This window comes from Meriones unguiculatus, chromosome 9 (genome assembly GCF_030254825.1).
Source record: "Meriones unguiculatus strain TT.TT164.6M chromosome 9, Bangor_MerUng_6.1, whole genome shotgun sequence".
NCBI lineage: Eukaryota > Metazoa > Chordata > Mammalia > Rodentia > Muridae > Meriones > Meriones unguiculatus.
This window is the reverse complement of record NC_083357.1, coordinates 2,318,404-2,337,035: the sequence shown is the minus strand read 5'-3', so window position 1 is coordinate 2,337,035 and position 18,632 is coordinate 2,318,404. Positions and strand designations below refer to the sequence as shown.

The following is an 18,632-nucleotide window of genomic DNA, read 5'->3' as shown; positions in this document are numbered from 1 at the left end:
CCACTCAATGCACATCGCACGCAATGTCCTCCCACACACAGATGACTAAATGTAATAAAAAGTTAGCATGGCTGGGCGTGGTGGAACACGCCTCAGGCGGATCTCTGTGAGTTCGAGGCCAGCCTGATCTACCAAGTGAGTCCAGGACAACCAAGACCACACATAGAAACACTGTTTAAAAAAAAAAAAAAAAGCAAAGTGTGAAGAAATATGAACTAAAGCCAGGAGGAGAAATTTCCGAGAAACTAGCTACACTGTGCCAAATTAGGAAGGATGCCCCACAAAGCGTGAAGCCCTGGGGAAATACAAACAAAAACACATGGGTAGAACTCTCAGGAAGAACAGACTGTTAGAACAACCAGGGAAAGGGAAAGCAGATCTTTCCACAGCAAATTTTCCAATTCTGCCCATGTCAGAATCCTGTCACTATGTCCAGGTGACAGATGACAAGAAAAGCTGACCTGGGGACATTTGGTGTATGTGATGCTCATAGTTGGCTTCTGGAACCTTAGGGACAGAAGGTGAGCCTAGGTGTCAGGGGGACATAATTTGTGCCTTGAAGACAGAACACTTTACAGTTCTGGAGCCAAAGGACTGTTGCCATCTGCAGCTAACATCTCAGCTGTCTGCCGCTGGTCCTTCATTTTCAGTGTGCTTAGCAGCTACCCAACCTATGCTCCAGCCGTTTTCCAAACCCGCTCCTTGTAACTCAAGAGACAAGTTTGTCAAAACCTAGGCAACACATAAAGCGGGCTCAGTGGCAGCAACATCCCAAATGTGATTTACACAGCCTCCCTGGCCAGGCAGCAGCCCAAGCTCCCTTACTGCTTTGGTAGCCTCAGCCAGCAGCGTGGAGAGAAGCCGACAGAATGAGGGAAGCAGAGGTGTCCCAGGTGCTGTCAAAGGTGGAAAGCTCCTCTTTCTGCCAGCCTTAGCGCTAGTCACCTCTCTCCTTTTTCTGCCACAAGCCAAACCAAAGCTGGCCTTTAGCACTAGCTACCAGAAACTCCACTCCTTCCACAGCGTCTCCAGAGAGCTCGGGGCCTCGGTATGCACATCAGCTCAACACACCTGACCCCTGTGGCTGCCCCTTACAGAGGCCACTTTCAGGGCTAAGCATTTGACACATGCCGGCTACCCCTGTGACTAGACAAAAAAATAAGGCAGCGGAAAGAAAGAAAAAAGTTTGCTATGGCTGCTGTTGTGGAGTACTGTAGCTGGTGGCTTCGCCGACAGACACTTACTTGCAAAAAAAAAAAGAAGAAAGTCCAGAAGTCCCAAAACAGTGAGTTAATTCCTCCTCCTTTCTTCCTCCTCCTCTTTCTTTTTGAGACAGGGTCTCGCTGTGTACCCCTGGCTGGCCTACAACCCCCTACATATACCTGGCTGGCCATAAACTCATAGAGATCCACCTGGGAGAGGCCTCAGAAGAAACTTACTTTCACATGTATGAAACTGTCAAAGAACACAAAAGGATACTCCATTACAGAAGAAGAGCCGGTCATGGTGGGGCACGCCTTTAATCCCAGCACCTGTGAGCTCTCACAGACCCTCCACTTTCTTCCCTGACCCTTTTTCATCAGTTCTCCTGTCCCATTGCTGCAGGCTCCAGCACTGTTGTCACACTTCCTGTTTGCCCTTCAGCAACTCAGCCCTTTCCTCTACTCCCCAGTCATGCTCTTCTTAACCCCCAGGAACACATAGGCTTGCTCAATAAGTTGTTCCTCCCAGGCTAAAAAAACTGAGAGTCAAAATGACAGCCAAGAGTAGTGTCTTGTGCCTGTAAACCCATATTTGGGAACCTGCGGCAGGAGGATTGATGTGAGTTTGAGGCTAATGAGTTTACACAGTGAGCTCCAGGCAAGACTTGTCTCTAAAGACAAAACAGTAAGAAAACCCCTCTCTCGGACTGAGTGCTGTTCAGAGCAAATGGAGAAGGAAGGAAGCTGGCGGGGTATGTGGGGCAGCTGATGGGACTTGTGGGGCAGCTGATGAGACGTGTGACACAGCTGGTGGGGCCGCTGGTGACATGTGGCACTGTTGGTGGACATGTGGGGCAGCTGGTGGGGCAGGTGGGGCAGCTGGAGGGTGGGCACCTGTGACACTACTGATAAGAATCACTTCCCCGACATAAAAGTGCTCACACTGCAAACAGAACCGTGGGGCTTGCCAGGGCTGTGGCAGGGTGTGGAAAACGGGACGGACAGGCTACAAATCTGCATGTTGGAACCCTAATAGGCATATTCTCCGTGCTTTTCCCAGCCAGCAACCATCAAAATCTTTGCAGCAAGTTGGGGAGAACTGATTTCGGCAGAAAACATGGAGGATTTGCCTCCATTTTATCCATTTGTTTGAAACAGGGCCACCTCAGGTAGTTGGGGCTGGTTGTGAACTACATATATACTCAAGAATATCTTGATTCTCCCAACTCTACCTCCTGGTACTGGGACCACAGGCATATGCCACCAATGGCTGACTGTCATCCTACTTCCTTTGTTTCTGCTGTTTTGTTGTGTAGGAGGGGCTGTGCGCCTGTGTGCATGCATGTAAGAAGGAAGAGGCTGTTCTGCCCCTCGGCCCCATTCCTTTGAGGCAGGCTCTCTCCGTGAGCCTGGAGCTAGGCCCCGGTGATTCTCTCACCTTTGCCCCTCAAAAGCACGGGGCCAGAGGTGCTCCTGGCCCACCTGGCTTTTTATGTGGGCACTAAGATCTGAACTCAGGTTCTCAGGCTTGCTCAGTAAGTACTCTTACCCACTGTGCTTTTGAAGGGCCTGTCTTGGGCTGTGAAACCACAGGGGTAGGAATCAAGGTGGCCAAACTTCCCAGGAATCCAAAAAAGTGTAGCTTCGCCTGGGCATTTTCTGTACACTGTGGCGGTCCCGTAAGAGCACACTGGAATGCCAGACTGGCACATCATTAGCTCAAGCAGCAAACTCCGGTAGATTTCAGAGGAGGCTAATTCCTCTCAGCTCATTGTAACCCGAAGCTCTCCAAAACCCTTGTCACCACTCACAGCAATGATATTCACAATCGTGAAGACCTCAGAGCTACTCGCCCGTGGTCTTAACAAGAATTAATGCCAAGCTGGGCATGGTGGTGGATGTCTTTAATTCCAGCACTTTAGAGGCAGAGACAGGTGAGCCTGGAGTTCTAGGCCAGCCAGAACTGTGTAGTGAGATCTTGTCTCAGAAAGAAATGGGGGAGCGCCAAGAGTCCCAGAGTAGAGAGGGGAGCTCCTGTTTGTGCTTTACCTAGCATGAAACTGGAGCGGTCAAAGAAATTAGGCCATGAAAGGTGCAATCTAAGTTTATGGTGATGAGAATGAGCATTAGAGCACTGACAGTCACAAATCTCTTCCTGGGTGCAAGTGAGTCCAAGCTAGTCAGGTGATCCCTGGAGATGTGTGAGGTCAAGACAGAACTTCCAGGTGATCCCTGGAGATGTGTGAGGTCAAGACAGAACTTCCAGGTGATCCCTGGAGATGTGTGAGTCCAAGCTAGTCAGGTGATCCCTGGAGATGTGTGAGTCCAAGCTAGTCAGGTGATCCCTGGAGATGTGTGAGTCCAAGCTAGTCAGGTGATTCCTGGAGATGTGTGAGTCCAAGCTAGTCAGGTGATCCCTGGAGATGTGTGAGTCCAAGCTAGTCAGGTGATTCCTGGAGATGTGTGAGGTCAAGACAGAACTTCCAGGTGATCCCTGGAGATGTGTGAGGTCAAGACAGAACTTCCAGGTGATTCCTGGAGATGTGTGTGAGGTCAAGACAGAACTTCCAGGTGATTCCTGGAGATGTGTGAGGTCAAGACAGAACTTCCAGGTGATCCCTGGAGATGTGTGAGGTCAAGACAGAACTTCCAGGTGATTCCTGGAGATGTGTGTGAGGTCAAGACAGAACTTCCAGGTGATCCCTGGAGATGTGTGAGGTCAAGACAGAACTTCCAGGTGATTCCTGGAGATGTGTGAGGTCAAGACAGAACTTCCAGGTGATTCCTGGAGATGTGTGTGAGGTCAAGACAGAACTTCCAGGTGATCCCTGGAGATGTGTGAGGTCAAGACAGAACTTCCAGGTGATTCCTGGAGATGTGTGTGAGGTCAAGACAGAACTTCGAAGGAAGCAAAGAGGCACCTGCAAAGGAGACAAATAACTTCAACTCTGACCACTATTATTACCCAGTGGTCATTTCGCCTCTGCCACCAGCTCATTCATTCCTTATCACACCATCATTCCCAATCAGGGCTACTGTCCTCCGGAAGCTCAGTGGAAGCAGATGACACACAGGTAGAAAAACAGATGCCTGCCCCTAAGGAGCACCCAAACATTGGGTCTCATGCACACACAGATTCTACTGCATGCCGGGTACCTGCTGCAGTGGAAGAACATGATACATGCTGTTTGTGTTCAGAGCAAGGAACAGTTTCCTCCTGCTGGGAGTGGAGAAGGGTGGGGCAGGGCCAGTGGAACGCCCAACCAAAGCCCAGCATGAGCAGGTTGCTAGGTGTAGTAGCAATAGGAATGAACATTGCTCTTGGGTTTATTACATGGCAGGGGCTAAGCTAGGCATTTCCTGTCCTTCCACCCTTGCAATCTTCAAAACCACCCATATAGTAATAAATATTTTCAGTTGTTTGAGGCTCAGGGAATTAAACACCTTGATTGGGGTCACGCAGGTAGTAAGCGCTGACTTAGGGGTTGAATCAGGCAGGAAGACCATGAGCCACTGAACTACACGACCGTGTGGGCAGGTCAGATAGTGAATGTCCTTTATGAGGGGTTTTCTTCAGGGCAGTAGTTTTCTGCCCTCCTCATACTGAGAACCTTTAAAACAGTTCCTTGTGTCATGGTGACCCACAACCTTAAAATTACTTTTTTGCTACTTCATAAGTCTAATTTTTGCTACGGTGATGAATCATAATGAACGTATCTAACGTGCAGATGATCTTAGGTGGCCCTCCTGAACAGTGTGTTGGAGCCCCAAAGGGGTCGTGACACACAGGTGGAGCACCACTGTTTTAGAGGGATAACGCAAGGGCTGACCGGTGGAGGGGCAGAGTCAGAAGGTAGAGGGCTCTGCTACTCTGGGAACACTTGGAATTTTTGGAATGCGTCTAGCACTCCAAGATTCTGCTTCTTAAACTGTGGATCATATCACTTAAGGTGGAGCTTGTGAAGAGTGTGGTGACAGTGAAAGGTTTCCTGACATGCAACCACCAACAATTAATTCCAAATCAAACAGGTGTGCTTGATTTAGACACCTAAACCTGAGGTGTCTCGGCAGTCATCACCCACGTTGTTTCACAGGTCCTCAGTGCTGCCTTGGTTGTTCTGAACACACACAGTGTACCTTACACTCTTATTTTGGGGGTGGGGGCAGTGATGGTGCACGCCTTTAATCTCAGCACTTAGGAGGCAGAGGCAGGCAGATCTCTTGGTCAGAGGCAAGCCTGGTCTACAGAGCAAGTTTCAAAAACAGTCAGGGCTACACAGAGAAACCCTGTCTCAAAAAACAAAACAAAACAAAAAGTTTAAGGCCAGACTTGCCTACATATTGAATTTGAGGTTAGCCTGGGCTACTTACAACCCTGTCTCAAAAACAAAGAAAAGCAGGAAGGATGAAGCCCTGCTCTACCAGGGTGTGGATGGTGGCCCCAGGGTCCCTAAATACTAAGCTATTAAAGTTGTCAGGCTTGGTAGTGCACATCTTTAATCGAAGCACTCTGGAGGCAGGGGCAGGCAGATGTCTGTGAGGCCAGCCTGGCGTACAAAGAGAGCACAGGACAGCCAAGGCTACACAGAGAAACCCTGTATCCAAAAAACAAAAGCAAAAAGCCATTAAAGTTGAAAGTGACTTATGGGGCCAGCCCCAGAGAACACACTGAAGTTTCCATCCATAAACTGCGACAGTGTGGTAAGGATTTCTGTTGCATCAGAATGTTAAAGTCAAACATTTGAGCTGCTTACTTAAATTCCCCGGTTTTGGTTTGTTTGTTTGTTTGTTTTGGTTTTTTTTGTTTGGTTAGGGCTGGAGGGATGGATCAGCATTGAAGAACACTGACTGCTCTTCCAGAGGACTTGGAATTGGTTGTCAGCACCCCACTGTGGCTCACAACAGTCTGTCACTTCAGGTGCTCTTCTGGCCTCCCCGGGCACCAAGCACACACATGACACACACACATAAAATAATAATAAATTTTAAATTGTTAGATGATTTTGGTTTGTGATTAGAATAGAATTTTAACCATATCTGAAATAGCTGTGAACATACTTCTGCCATTTTATAATTATGCAAGGCAACATTCTCAGCACTGACTATTTATAAAGCAAAATATTGATCAGCTTTGAATACTGAAGTGTCTCTACATCTTGCAGTATCAAATATTCATCCAAGATTTTAATTTCATGTGAAAACAAACAAGCATACACCCATCTCCTCCATGTTTCCTCGGTAATTTCTTTCCCCTTTAATAAAGGATCAGCTGCTACACACACCTAAGGATTGTTTAAAATACACTTCTTTATGACCTACCATTATAAGCATTTGATTTGTAGTCCTATTTGATAGACCTGTGCATGCAGGGCTGGAGCAGCATATCTGTGGTGAACAAGTGGGAGTGTTCATTAAGGGGCCCTGTTCTCAGAGAGAGCCCAGGGCAATAGCAACCTTCAACAGGAAGGGCTAAGCTCTGTTTGCTCACCAGAGAAGGTGCAGGGCTGACTAGGAAACATGACATGAATTCTGCTGTTGGGCACAACTGGCCATAGCACTGTTTTCCTAGAGGTCAAATGCTGCTTCCAAATCCTTAACAGATGACTCAAGCCCAAGTGACACATTAGATGAAACCTATTCACCATCCCTCATTGGGACAGATAGCTCAAAGTCAACCTAACAGATCTCAGTGGCAGAAAGAAGGCCTGAATGAGAGGGAACAGTGTGTGTAGCCGTGGATATCACAGAGGCTTCTGACCCTGGTCCCGGGTGCTGTCGATTGCAGTGAGAGGAGTGAGCTGTGAAGGAAAACCGTAGTTTTGATTCTTCATTTCCACAGAGCATCTTCAACAGCATGCCCAACAAGAAAAACTGAAGAGAAAACAAGGGTCTAACTCTCTTCATATCTCTTCAACATAGTTCTTGAAGTCCTTGCTAGAGCAATAAGACAATTAAAGGAGATCAAGGGGATACAAATTGGAAAGGAAGAAGTCAAAGTATTACTATTGGCAGATGATATGATAGTATACCTGAGTAACCCCAAAAATTCTACCAGGGAACTCCTACAGCTGATAAACACCCTCAGCCAAGTGGCTGGATTCAAAATTAACTCAAAAAAATCAGTAGCCCTCCTATATACAAAAGACAAAAGGGCTGAGAAAGAAATTAGGGAAGCAACACCCTTCACAATAGCCACAAAGGACATAAAGTACTTTGATGTGAACCTAACCAAGCAAGTCAAAGACTTATATGAAAAAAATTTCCAGTCTCTGAAGAAAGAAGAAGATATCAGAAGATGCTCATGGCTTGGCAGGATTAACACAGTAAAAATGGCCATCTTACCAAAAGCAATCTACAGATTCAATGCAATTCCCATCAAATTACCAACAATTCTTTTACAGACCTTGAAAGAAAAATTCCCAACTTCATATGGAATAACAAGAAACCCAGAATTGCTAAAATAATCCTCTCAATAAAAGATCTTCTGGCGGTATCTCCATCCCTGATCTTAAGCTGTACTATAGAGCAACAGTAATAAAACTGCATGGTACTGGCATAAAAACCAACTGGTAGATCAATGGAATCAAATAGAAGACCCTGAAATCAATCCACACACTTATGGACACCTGATTTTTTACAAAGATGCCAAAACCATTCAATGGAAAAAAAGATAGCATCTTCAACAAATGGTGCTGGTCTACCTGGATGTCTTCATGTAGAAAAATGCAAATAGATCCATACTTATCACCCTGCACAAAACTAAAGTCCAAGTGGATCAAAGACCTCAATATAAAACCAGACACACTGAACCTGTTAGAAGAAAAAGTGGGGAAGAGCCTTGAACTTGTTGACACATGAGACAACTTCCTGAGCAGAACATCAACAGCACAGGTTCTAAGAGCAGCAATCAATAAATGGGACCTCATGAAACTGAAAAGCTTCTGTAAAGCAGAAGACACTGTTGTCAGAAGAAAATGACAGCCTACAGACTGGAAAAGGATCTTTAAGAACCCTATATTTAACAGAGGGCTAATATCCAGTATATATAAAGAACTCAAGAAGTTAAACAGCAACAAATCAGGTAATCCAATTTAAAAATGTGGTACAGAGCTAAACAGAATTCTCAATAGAAGAATATTGAATGGCCGAAAAACACTTAAAGAAGTGCTCAACGACTTTAGTCATCAGGGAAATGCAAATCAAAACAACCCTGAGATTTCACCTTACACCCATCAGAATGGCTAAGATCAAAAACCCAAGTGACAAAACATGCTGGAGAGGATGTGGAGAAAGGGACCCCTCCTCCATTGCTGGTGGGAATGTAAACTTGTACAACCACTATGGAAGTCAATCTGGCTCTTTCTCAGACAATTAGGAATAGCGCTTTCTCCAGGTCCAGCTATACCACTCCTAGGCATATATCCAAAAGATGCTCAAGTACACAATAAGGACATTTGTTCAACCATGTTTGTAGCAGCTTTATTTGTAATAGCCAGAAGCTGGAAACAACCCAGATGTCCCTCAGTTGAACAATGGATACAGAAATTGTGGTATGTCTACACAATGGAATATTACTCAGCAATAAAAAACAAGGAAATTATGAAATTTGCAGGCAAATGGTGGGAACTGGAAAAGATCATCCAGAGTGAGTTATCCCAGAAGCAGAAAGACACACAGGGTATATACTCACTCATAAGTGGATATTAGATATATAATATAGGATAAACGTACTAAAATCTGTATACCTAAAGAAGCTAGCTAATCAGGAAGGAGGACTCTGGCTAAGATGCTCAATCTCCACCCAGAAAGTCAAAGAGGATGGACATCAGAAGAAGGAGAAAACAGGGAATAGGACAGGAGTCTGCCACAGAGGGCCTCTGAAAGGCTCTACCCTGCAGGGTATCAGAGCAGATGCTGAGACTTATGGTCAACCTTTGGGCAGAGTGCAGGGAAACTTATGAAAGAAGGGGGAGATAGAAAGACCTGGAGAGACAGGAACTCCACAAGGAGAGCAACAGAACTAAAAAATATGGGCCCAGGGGTCTTTTCTGAGACTGATACTCCAGCCAAGGACCATTCATGGAGATAACCTAGAACCCCTGCACAGATGTAGCCCATGGCAGTTCAGTGTCCAAGTGGGTTCCATAGTAATGGGAGCAGGGATGGTCTCTGACATGAACTCAGTGGCCTGCTCTTTGAGAACCTCCCCCTGAGGGTTGAGCAGCCTTACCAGGCCACAGAGGAAGACAATGCATCCAGTCCTGAAGAGACCTGATAGACTAGGATCAGAAGGAAGGGGAGGAGGACCCCCCTATCAGAGGACTTGGGGAGGGGCACTCGTGGAGAAGGAGGAGTGGGGATGAGGTTGGGAGGATACAAAGTGAATAAAATGTAATTAATAAAAATTAAAATGAAAAAGATATTAAAAAAAGAAAAGAAGGGTCTAAGGTTAGGGGAGACTCAAGCTGGAACAAAGGGAGAATGTCACTGAGGTCTTCAAGATGACTGTCATCTCCCAGAACGGGTAGAGGACAGAGGAAGGTGGAGGCTGGACCCATAAGCCACAGAAGGAGAATGGAGAAAGTGATGTCAGATACAGGGAGAATCCAGACGGAGGTACTCACGGTGCCGTCTCTTAGGTGGAAGGCAAGAACAGTGGCAAGTCTGCCATAGCTGTCCAGTTTAAGCATCCTAACCACCAATAGCATTTTCAGGACTCTGGTGCCCATGGCTGCCACCTGCACAGTTTGGTGGCTGACGAGACAAGGAAGGTAAAGCAAAGAACAAAGAAACAATACAAACGAATGAACAAAAACTGGGAGGAAGGCCAGAGCATGGTGCTGACTCATGCAGGAAGGACAAGGCTGAAGTGAGAGATGGAATGGGGAACAGGAACCCGGAACCCAAGATAGGAGTCAGAAGGTATGAAGGAGGAGCAAGGAGGCTTTCTCCTCCAAATGAGTAGGCCCTTACTGGAGAGGTTCCTGGAACCTGCTCAGACCATCATCCTTTGGTGGCTTTATCCCCAGTCTCTAGCAAAATGCCAGGCATGGAGTGCTAAATAAAGCGGTTGAAGAGGCTGCTTGACAGTTTGGCTTGTTGAGACACGGACTTGCTGTGCAGCCCAGCCTGCTCTCAAATATGCCATCCCGCCCCAGCCTCCCAAGCGCTGGGTTGCAGGCGTGGGCTGCCATGCCCGGCTCAGCGCCTTCTTCCTCAGACACGCAGGCGTTCTGATGTGGATGTTCTCAAAAGTGAGGAGGTGGAAAAGTCAGTTTTGGGGCTGGTGACCTATAGGCTTGTGGGAGGTTTAGACGCAGAAAGTGGTAGCCTCATCAAGGCCAGATTACTCAGGGCTAGCCCACAGTCTGCACTCATTTCTGTAGACAATACACATGAGAAGCCATGATGGACAATTCCCACGGCAGGTAGTGAGAGCCATTGTCCACCCCCTTGTAGTTTTCTCTTCCTTCATCAGGGAACACAAGACAAGTGGAAGTAACCAGCCCTCTTTTTGAGAATCCCCCCCACCCCACCCCTAAACAGAAGCAGCTTGAGGTAAGTCTGCCCAGACACAGGCTTTCTCAAAGTAAATGTAATCAAACCTGAAGGGGAAAAAGAGTTCCTTCCACTTGTTTTATTTTTACTCCCTGTGTCTTAAAAAAAAAAAAATGTTTAATGTTTTTTCCTTTGCTACTAGCCTGTGGGAAAGCAAAACTGTACAGCTGTTTGCCAAACAAACAAGCAAATAGGAACCTCTGCTACCACGACCGTGATGGCCGCAGCCCTTCCTTGTTGGTGGTCTTCATAATTAAGACGAGGCTGACAGTGTCAGTGAGAAGGCTCAGCAGGCAAAGGTGCCTGCTACCAAGCTTGCCGACCTGAACTTGGTGCCCCGGACCCACGTGGCACTACCCTGGGGCAGGAAAGACGCCAGAGCTCAGAGTCCCACTTCTAGAGAGGATGTGGGGTTAATTTCTCTCTGTCTCTCTGTGCCTCTGTCTCTCTCTGTCTGTCTGTCTCTCTCCTCTCTGGCTCTCTGCTCCCTCAGCTGTGTCTGTATACTTGCTTGCAGAGGTTCAGGGGCCAGGCAGCTTTCTAGTTTCCCCTCAGTGTGGCCCATTACTCCATGCTGCATTCTCCTCCACATCTGCCCTCCAGGATGCTCCTCTGTAGCCTAATCTGAGCTACCAACACTGCTTTCCTCTTTCTATCTAGGATCTGTCCCTGGTCTATCCTGTGCTAATAATACCAATTAGATGTCTTTTTTTCTATTGAAAAAAACCTCTGCTGTCTTCTTCTCTGGGCCAACCAGTCTTTCTCCTTGGCCTCATTTTCAATGGTCATTCCTGTTTAGAAACCATCTGTCCCCTGTAGCCTCTGCATTAATGTGAAGCAGCCTGAGGAGCTGGCTTGGAGCCACCTTCAGCATCCTCCCTCTGCTGAGGGAAACACAGCAGCCTCAGCAAATCAACCATGTTCCATTCCCAAGTCTCCCCTTACCTCCCCGCACCCTTGATGGGGTTTTCACACAGGTAAAGAAGAGGGAGGAAGATGATGGGTAAAGACAGAGGCATGGAGGTGCAGAGAGCAGAGCTACATTTGGCTATTGGGCATTGCCATTTTAGATTTCCTTTACCTTACAGGTAAAGGAAAATAAGTGAACCATTTGGTCTATCCCTAGCTTTCAGGAAATAATTTTATAATTAAAAAGAATTGTTTTAAGCCGGGCACTGTGGTGCACACCTGTAATCCCAGTGCTTGGGGAGGCAGAGGCAGGCAGATCTCTGTGAGTTCAAGGCCAGCCTGGTCAACAAAGTGAGTCCTGAACAGCCAAGACTACACAGAGAAACCCTGTCTCAAAAAACCAAAATAAAAATTGTTTTATTATTATAGCGCGTATATGATACGTGCAAGTGTGGGATCATGGGTGTCACAATGAAAACATGGAGGTCAGAGAACATGCTGGAGCTGGGTAACAGACTCAGGTTGTCAGGCTTGTGTGGCAAGCACTCTCACCCACAGAGCCATCTCACTGGTCACTCGGGGGAGGACCATTCACAGTCTATACTTTCTACCAGGCCAATAGAGTACAAAGAGGCTGGAAGGCATAGCCCGTGGCAGGGAGAGAAAACGGGGTTACCCTGTGCTGCTGGGTGAAAGGACGTGAACTGAAGTCTTGGGAGGCAGGGACGGCTGCAGCCTTCACGGGAGCCACAAAGCCATCAGGGCTGTTTGGAGGTGGCGTCTGCAGGTTGTGGCCTCTGACCCATGTAGGTTGCAAAACTAACTGAGCAGATCTTTGTCTTCATTACTTCTCTATTGCTATGATATAGATCATGACCAAAAGCCAACTGGGGAGGAAAGAGTTTATTTGGCTTACATAGCCACGTCACAGAGCCTTGAGGAAAGCCATGGCAGGGACTCAGGGTAGAAACTTGGAGGCAGGAGCTGAAGTAGACAGATGACATGGATGGAGAGGAGCTGCTTATTGGCTTGCTTTCCATGGCTAGTTCAGTCTGCTTTCATACACACCCAGGATCACCTGCCTAGGGGTAACACCCCCCACAGTGGGCAAGGCCCTTCCACATCAATCACCAACCAAGAAATGATCTACAGCTTGTGTCAAGTTCACAAAAACCCAGCCAGGAAACCAGGAAAGCCACAAATTTCTAAGTATCAGAGTACAGTATTTCTGTACATAGTTTTTTGTTTGTTTGTGTGTGTGCTGGATTATGAAGTAAAATATGGTCTATTTCTTTTTCATTGTTTTTCCAAAACAAGATTTTTCTGTATAGCTCTGGTTGTCCTAGAACTTTTTCTATAGACCAGGCTGGCCTCAGGCTCAGAGATCTGCCTGACTCTGCCTCTCTAGTGTTGGCATTAAGGGCGTGTGCCACCATTACCTGGTTTATAGTCTGTTTCTTATTGTGGATCATAGTAAAGAAAATGTGAAAACTCTTGCTTAAGGGAGATTTAATTGGAAAAGGGTGAAAGAGGGTGTAGAGGAGGCTGAGGGCTCAATCGTGAAGCTGCAGAGAGGGAAAGGAGGGGTGGGCATGAGAGACTACGTAGGTTGGGGCCCTTGTTGGATGTGAGGTTCAGAGAGAAGGAAGATTAGTCAATGTGACTGAGGCATGTGGGTTCTTGGGAAAATGCTGATGTCTGCACCATGAGAAAGAGCTGGGAGAAGTGGGCCAATGTGAGAACCAGAACAGAAGGCTGACAGAGACAAAACCATTGTCTAGGCCAGTTAGGGCCCAGCCTAAGATGGGATCCACTGAGACTGGTTGAGATGCGGACAGGAGTTCCCAGAGTTGCAGGCGGTTTTAGAAGAACCAGCCTGGGTTGACAAGGCCCCGGAGAGTGACTTCAGCAATCTTTTTCTCAGATTCCTCTAGACTTGAAGTCTCTAGAACATTCTCTCCCTGCCTTCTTTTCTCCTCTCCCATTCCTGAAACAAGTACACAACTGCTATCTGGTTTGCTTCTGTCGCTATGTCTAAGGCTATTATTATTTCCACCTTCAATTGCCAACGGCCTTACATGAGTTGTTTAATCTTTTTTACCTCAGCAGTTAGACCTGTCATTATTCTAAGAGCTTTCGGGAGCCATGCCAACCTTATTGGAAAATCCTCCTCCCTATCTCTCACAGCCTACAGGGTGGGATGAGGAAATCATCAGCTTGTTTCCACACACTAGGCTGTGCCATCTCTGCAGACATAGAACTGCAGCCTCTCAAACCCCCTTCCCAATCTGCACTGTGGTTGAGACCTCTCAGGCCCATCTCCCCTCTCCTCCTCAGGCCCCTGTGCCCTGGAGGGTTACTCTTGCTTTTCCCTCTCCCACTTCTCACCTCTAAAGTCTTTCCTCTGTCCACAGATCACTTCACATCCCTGTTCAATGTGGCTCTGGAATGTGACCTGCCCACCTGTGAAGACTGGCTCATTCCTCACTCATACTTCAGACGGGGTAAAAACGCTCTGAACCTATTTTTCCAGTCTCTGAAGCCCCAGCCAGTATCCCAGGACAGAAACACCTTCCAGGATAATCCCTGTCCTACCCATCAGCCCCTGCATCTCTCACAGGGTGCTGTGGCTGCCTTAGCTGATTAACCTAACCCTGTTGGTAATTTAGAAGACTTGCCTCCTTCATGGCAGCTACTCCCCACTCTCAGCAGGCAGTGACTCAAATGCAGGCCTTTGTCAGCTTGATTTCAGAAAGTGATGTCTGAGCATAGTCGAAAATAAAAATTAGCCGGGCATGCCTGCAATCCCAGCACTCAGGGAGGCAGAGGCAAGTGGATCTCTGTGAGTTCAAGGCCAGCCTGATCTAGAGATCGAGTCCGGGACAGACAAGGCTACACAGAGAAACCCTGCCTGGATAAAACAAAAATAGATAGATAGATAGATAGATAGATAGATAGATAGATAGATAGATAGACTGCTACACACACACACATCCCAAAAGGGGATTGGTTTTTGAGACAGTATCTCACTGTCCCTATTCCCAGCTGACCTTAAATCTGTGGCAATTCTCTTGTCTCCTACTACCACGTTCTGTGACGATAGGCATGAGCTAGCCACCTGGCTAGAAGTGGCCTTTAAAATTTTTATTTGTCTATTTTATGTGTATGTTTGTATACCTATGAGTTTAGGTGCACTGTATGTGTGCAGATTTCCTCAGAGGCTGAAGGGTTGAGGATCCCCTGGAAACTGAACTGACCTCCTGGAAACCAAACCCAGGTCTTCTGGCAGAAGCAGTGTTTTGAAACCAGACTATCCGGACTACCCACAGGAAGCCTGTCTCAAGAAAACAGAAATAATGAACAAACAAGCAATAAATAAAGCCAGATTATAGCTAGGCGAGGTGGTACACACCTTTAATCCCAGCACTCTGGAAACCGAGGCAGGCAGATCTCTGTGAGTTCAAGGCTAGCCTGGCCTACATATTAAATTCCAGGCTAGCCACGACTACATAGTGAGTCTCTGGCTAAAAAATAAAAACAAAACAAAACAAAAAAACCAGATTATATTGGTAAGGAGTCAATGTTCCTGTAACAACTCTAATAAAACTCACTGGGCAACACCCACACGCAAGCAGCACGAGTTCGTGCACACCCACACACACATGCTCGCACACACACACACAAAGTGGAAGTAGAAATGGGATGTTCTGGTTTGGTTTCTGACCAAGAGTAACTGGGGGGAGGAAAAGGGGTTAGTTGGCTATAGATCCATTTCCACCACGGGGAAGCCAGGGTAAGAACTCACCCACAGGCCTAGCGTCTGAGCAGAAGCAGAGGCCATGATTGGGCGCTGTTCACTGCCCTCGAGCCTGTCTTCTCACACCTCCCAGGGCCGCACACCGCGGGCGACACCGCAACAGTGGGCTAAGGCTTGCCCCATCGATTTGCAAAGAAGAAAATGACCCCCTCCCCCGAGCACAAACTTGCCCACGGGCCAGTCTGATGGACACGCGATTCCTCAAGGGAGGTTTCGTCTTCTCCCTGGGACTAGTTTGTCTCAAGTTGATAAAAACTAACCAGTACAGGTGACTAATTGAGACGGGGAGAGGGCGGATGGCTTCCAGGAAGGAAGAGAAAAGACTGTAAGGAGAGGTAACTCCTTCCAAATACACACCCACATGAAGAAAGAAATCTCACAATGAACCAGGCTGTGGTGGCGCACACCTTTAATCCCAGCACTCCAGGAGGCAGAGGCAGGAGGATCTCTGTGAGTTCAAGGCCAGCCTGGTCTACAAAGTGAATTCCAGACAGCCAACACTACACAGAGAAACCCTGTCTCAAAAATAAATAAATAAATAAAAACTAAAACTAATAATAATAATAATAAAATTTAAAAGGAAACAAACAGATGTTCAAGGGGAGAAGTAGATAAGGTTTCTATACTTGGGAGCCTGATGAATCCCAGGCTTTCTCAGGGGCCCTGATGAAAGAATAACAGAGCCTAGCTCTATGTCCTTGCACAGGAGATTTGGCAAGGCCATCTGGGATTGAGGCCTGGCCTCAGAGGGGTTAAGGTTTCAGTTCCAGGGATCCCTGCCTTTCCCATGCAGAACTGTTATCAGTGAAGTATCCTGTCTTCTCTTTGCCAACATTGTCCCGTCGAGTTTTCTGCTGGCCTTCACCTAATCTCTCCTCGCAGATAGTATATGGGTGCTGTGCTTCTCAGTAAACTGACTTAGCGAAACGTCCACAGCTTCTGGCTGGGCACACACCAGGAGGCAGAGGCGGGCGGCAGGTCAGCCGGTCTACAGGTCAGCATTCCAGGACAGCCAGCCAGAGCTGAATAGTGAGGCCTTGACTCAAACAGACAAACAAAAGTCACCATCTCAGGCAAGATTTCCCGGTTCCAGATCCCTGTTTTCTTTATTTCTCATCCTCGGTCCTCCCACCACTCGGTACCCTATTCCTTCAAGTTCAGGTTAGTTGGATCCCCTGGACCTGGAGTTACAGACCGTTGTGAACTGTCATGTGGATCCTGGGAATCGAACCCAGGTCTTCTGGAAGTACACCAGTGCTCTTAGCCATCTCTCCAGCCCATGACTCTAGTTTTTTAAAAAAAGGGTTTTATTGTGGTGGTGGTTTTGTTTTTTAAGACAGGACAGCTGTCTTGGAACTCAATCTGTAGACCAGGCTGGCCTTGAACTCACAAAGATCCATCAGCCTCTGTCTCCCAAGTGCTGCAATCAAAGGCATGTGCCACCACCACCTGGCTTAGTTTTAAAATGTTAAAGAAACAACATATATATGTATATTTATATATATAAAATATATCATGCATATATATTTAAGTTACTGTTTACTTCCATTTCACTTCTTTTCTTAATTCTATAATATTAGCTCTTTTTATTTGCTCTTTGAGAATTCTGTACAACCAATGTGTTTTGATCATATTGATCCCCTTCCACTCTTTCATATTATCCACCCTCTTCTTACCCATACAACTTCACCTCCTTTTTTTTTAAATTACCAAGTCCAATTTCCTGTCCATATATTCTTGGATGTGAAGCCTTCCACTGAAGTCTGGTTCCACATACCAGGAACTAGTCTTTAAAATTTTTTTTTTTCTTTATTTTTTTGGCGTGTGTGTCATTTGATTCCTGGGAATCACACTCAGGTTGTCAGGCTTGGTGGAAAACCTTAATCTACTGAGCCATCTCAGCGGCCCAAGGGGCTACACTTTTAAAGAAAACTGGCTCTCTCTCTCTCTTCCTGTCTTCCTCCCTCTCCTCTCTTCCTCCTTCTCTTCCTCCCTCTCCTCTCTTCCTCCTTCTCTTCCTCCCTCTCTCTCTCCCTCCCTCTCTCTTCCTCTCTCTCCCTCTCTCTCTCTCCCTCTCTCTCTCCTTCTCCCTCTCTCTGCCCTTCTCCCCCCACCCCCAGGGGCTATGCTGGGATTTGGTCGGCCTGAGTTTACACATGGCTTTCTGTGTGCTGTCACAACCACTGTGAGTTCATATTTGCAGCTAGTATTTTTTTCCACATAGTCAACCTATGAGAAAAATTGTTTTGGTGAACTCTAAAATTGAAGTAACAGAGGCATACTTAGCACAACCTTATGTTAAACTCTGTGTTTAATTTTGTTGTTGTTGTTGTTACAGGTGGGGCCACAGCTCAGCAGCAAGGTGATGATAGACCAGCAATTATTAGGTCCTAGGTTCAACCATGGCATCGGCAAAAGAAAAAACTAATTTTAGCTGTAAAAATTAAATATTATTTTTTTTCTTTTCTTTCTCCTTTGGTTTTTGTTTGTTTGAGACAGGGTTTTCCTAGCTGGAGAGGTGGCTCTGCGGTTTAAGAGACAGGCTGTTTCTCTGGAGCCTAGGCTGTCCTGGAACTCTTTAGAACAGGCTGGTCTCAAACTCAGAGATCCACCTGCCTCTGCCTCCCAAGTGCTGGGATTAAAGGCGTGTGCCAGCTTGGCAAATATCCTTAAAGCGCTTATCTTGTCATCTGTCTATTCCTTAAATTGATTCCGGTTTGTAAGAGGAAAACCTGAGACATTTGATAGAAGGAAAGAAAAAACTTGTGAAAGTTATCCTGTGGCCTCTGCACACATACTACAGTGGCTGTCTACTTAACACACACACAGCATCACACACCATCACACACACACACACTAAAGAACAAACTTGTGAAAGTTATCCTGTGGCCTCTGCACACACACTACAGTGGCTGTCTACTTAACACACACACAGCATCACACACCATCACACACACACACACTAAAGAACAAACTTGTGAAAGTTATCCTGTGGCCTCTGCGCACACACACTACAGTGGCTGTCTACCTAACACACACACACACACACCATCACACACACACACTATAGTAGCTATCTATCTAACACACACACCATCACATACATACATGCGTACACAGAAGATAAATATAATTTTTTAATTCTT

At 46.6% G+C, this 18,632-nt stretch overlaps 1 long non-coding RNA gene across 1 annotated transcript; it reads left to right on the top strand.

Annotated features, from left to right (window-relative positions):
* Positions 1 to 1,856: 1,856 nt before the first annotated feature.
* Positions 1,857 to 17,900, top strand: LOC132656405 (uncharacterized). The gene is made up of 3 exons (XR_009594144.1): positions 1,857 to 1,954; positions 14,084 to 14,173; positions 17,825 to 17,900. It is a non-coding gene; the product is annotated as an uncharacterized LOC132656405 (long non-coding RNA).
* The last annotated feature ends 732 nt before the right edge of the window (positions 17,901 to 18,632 follow it).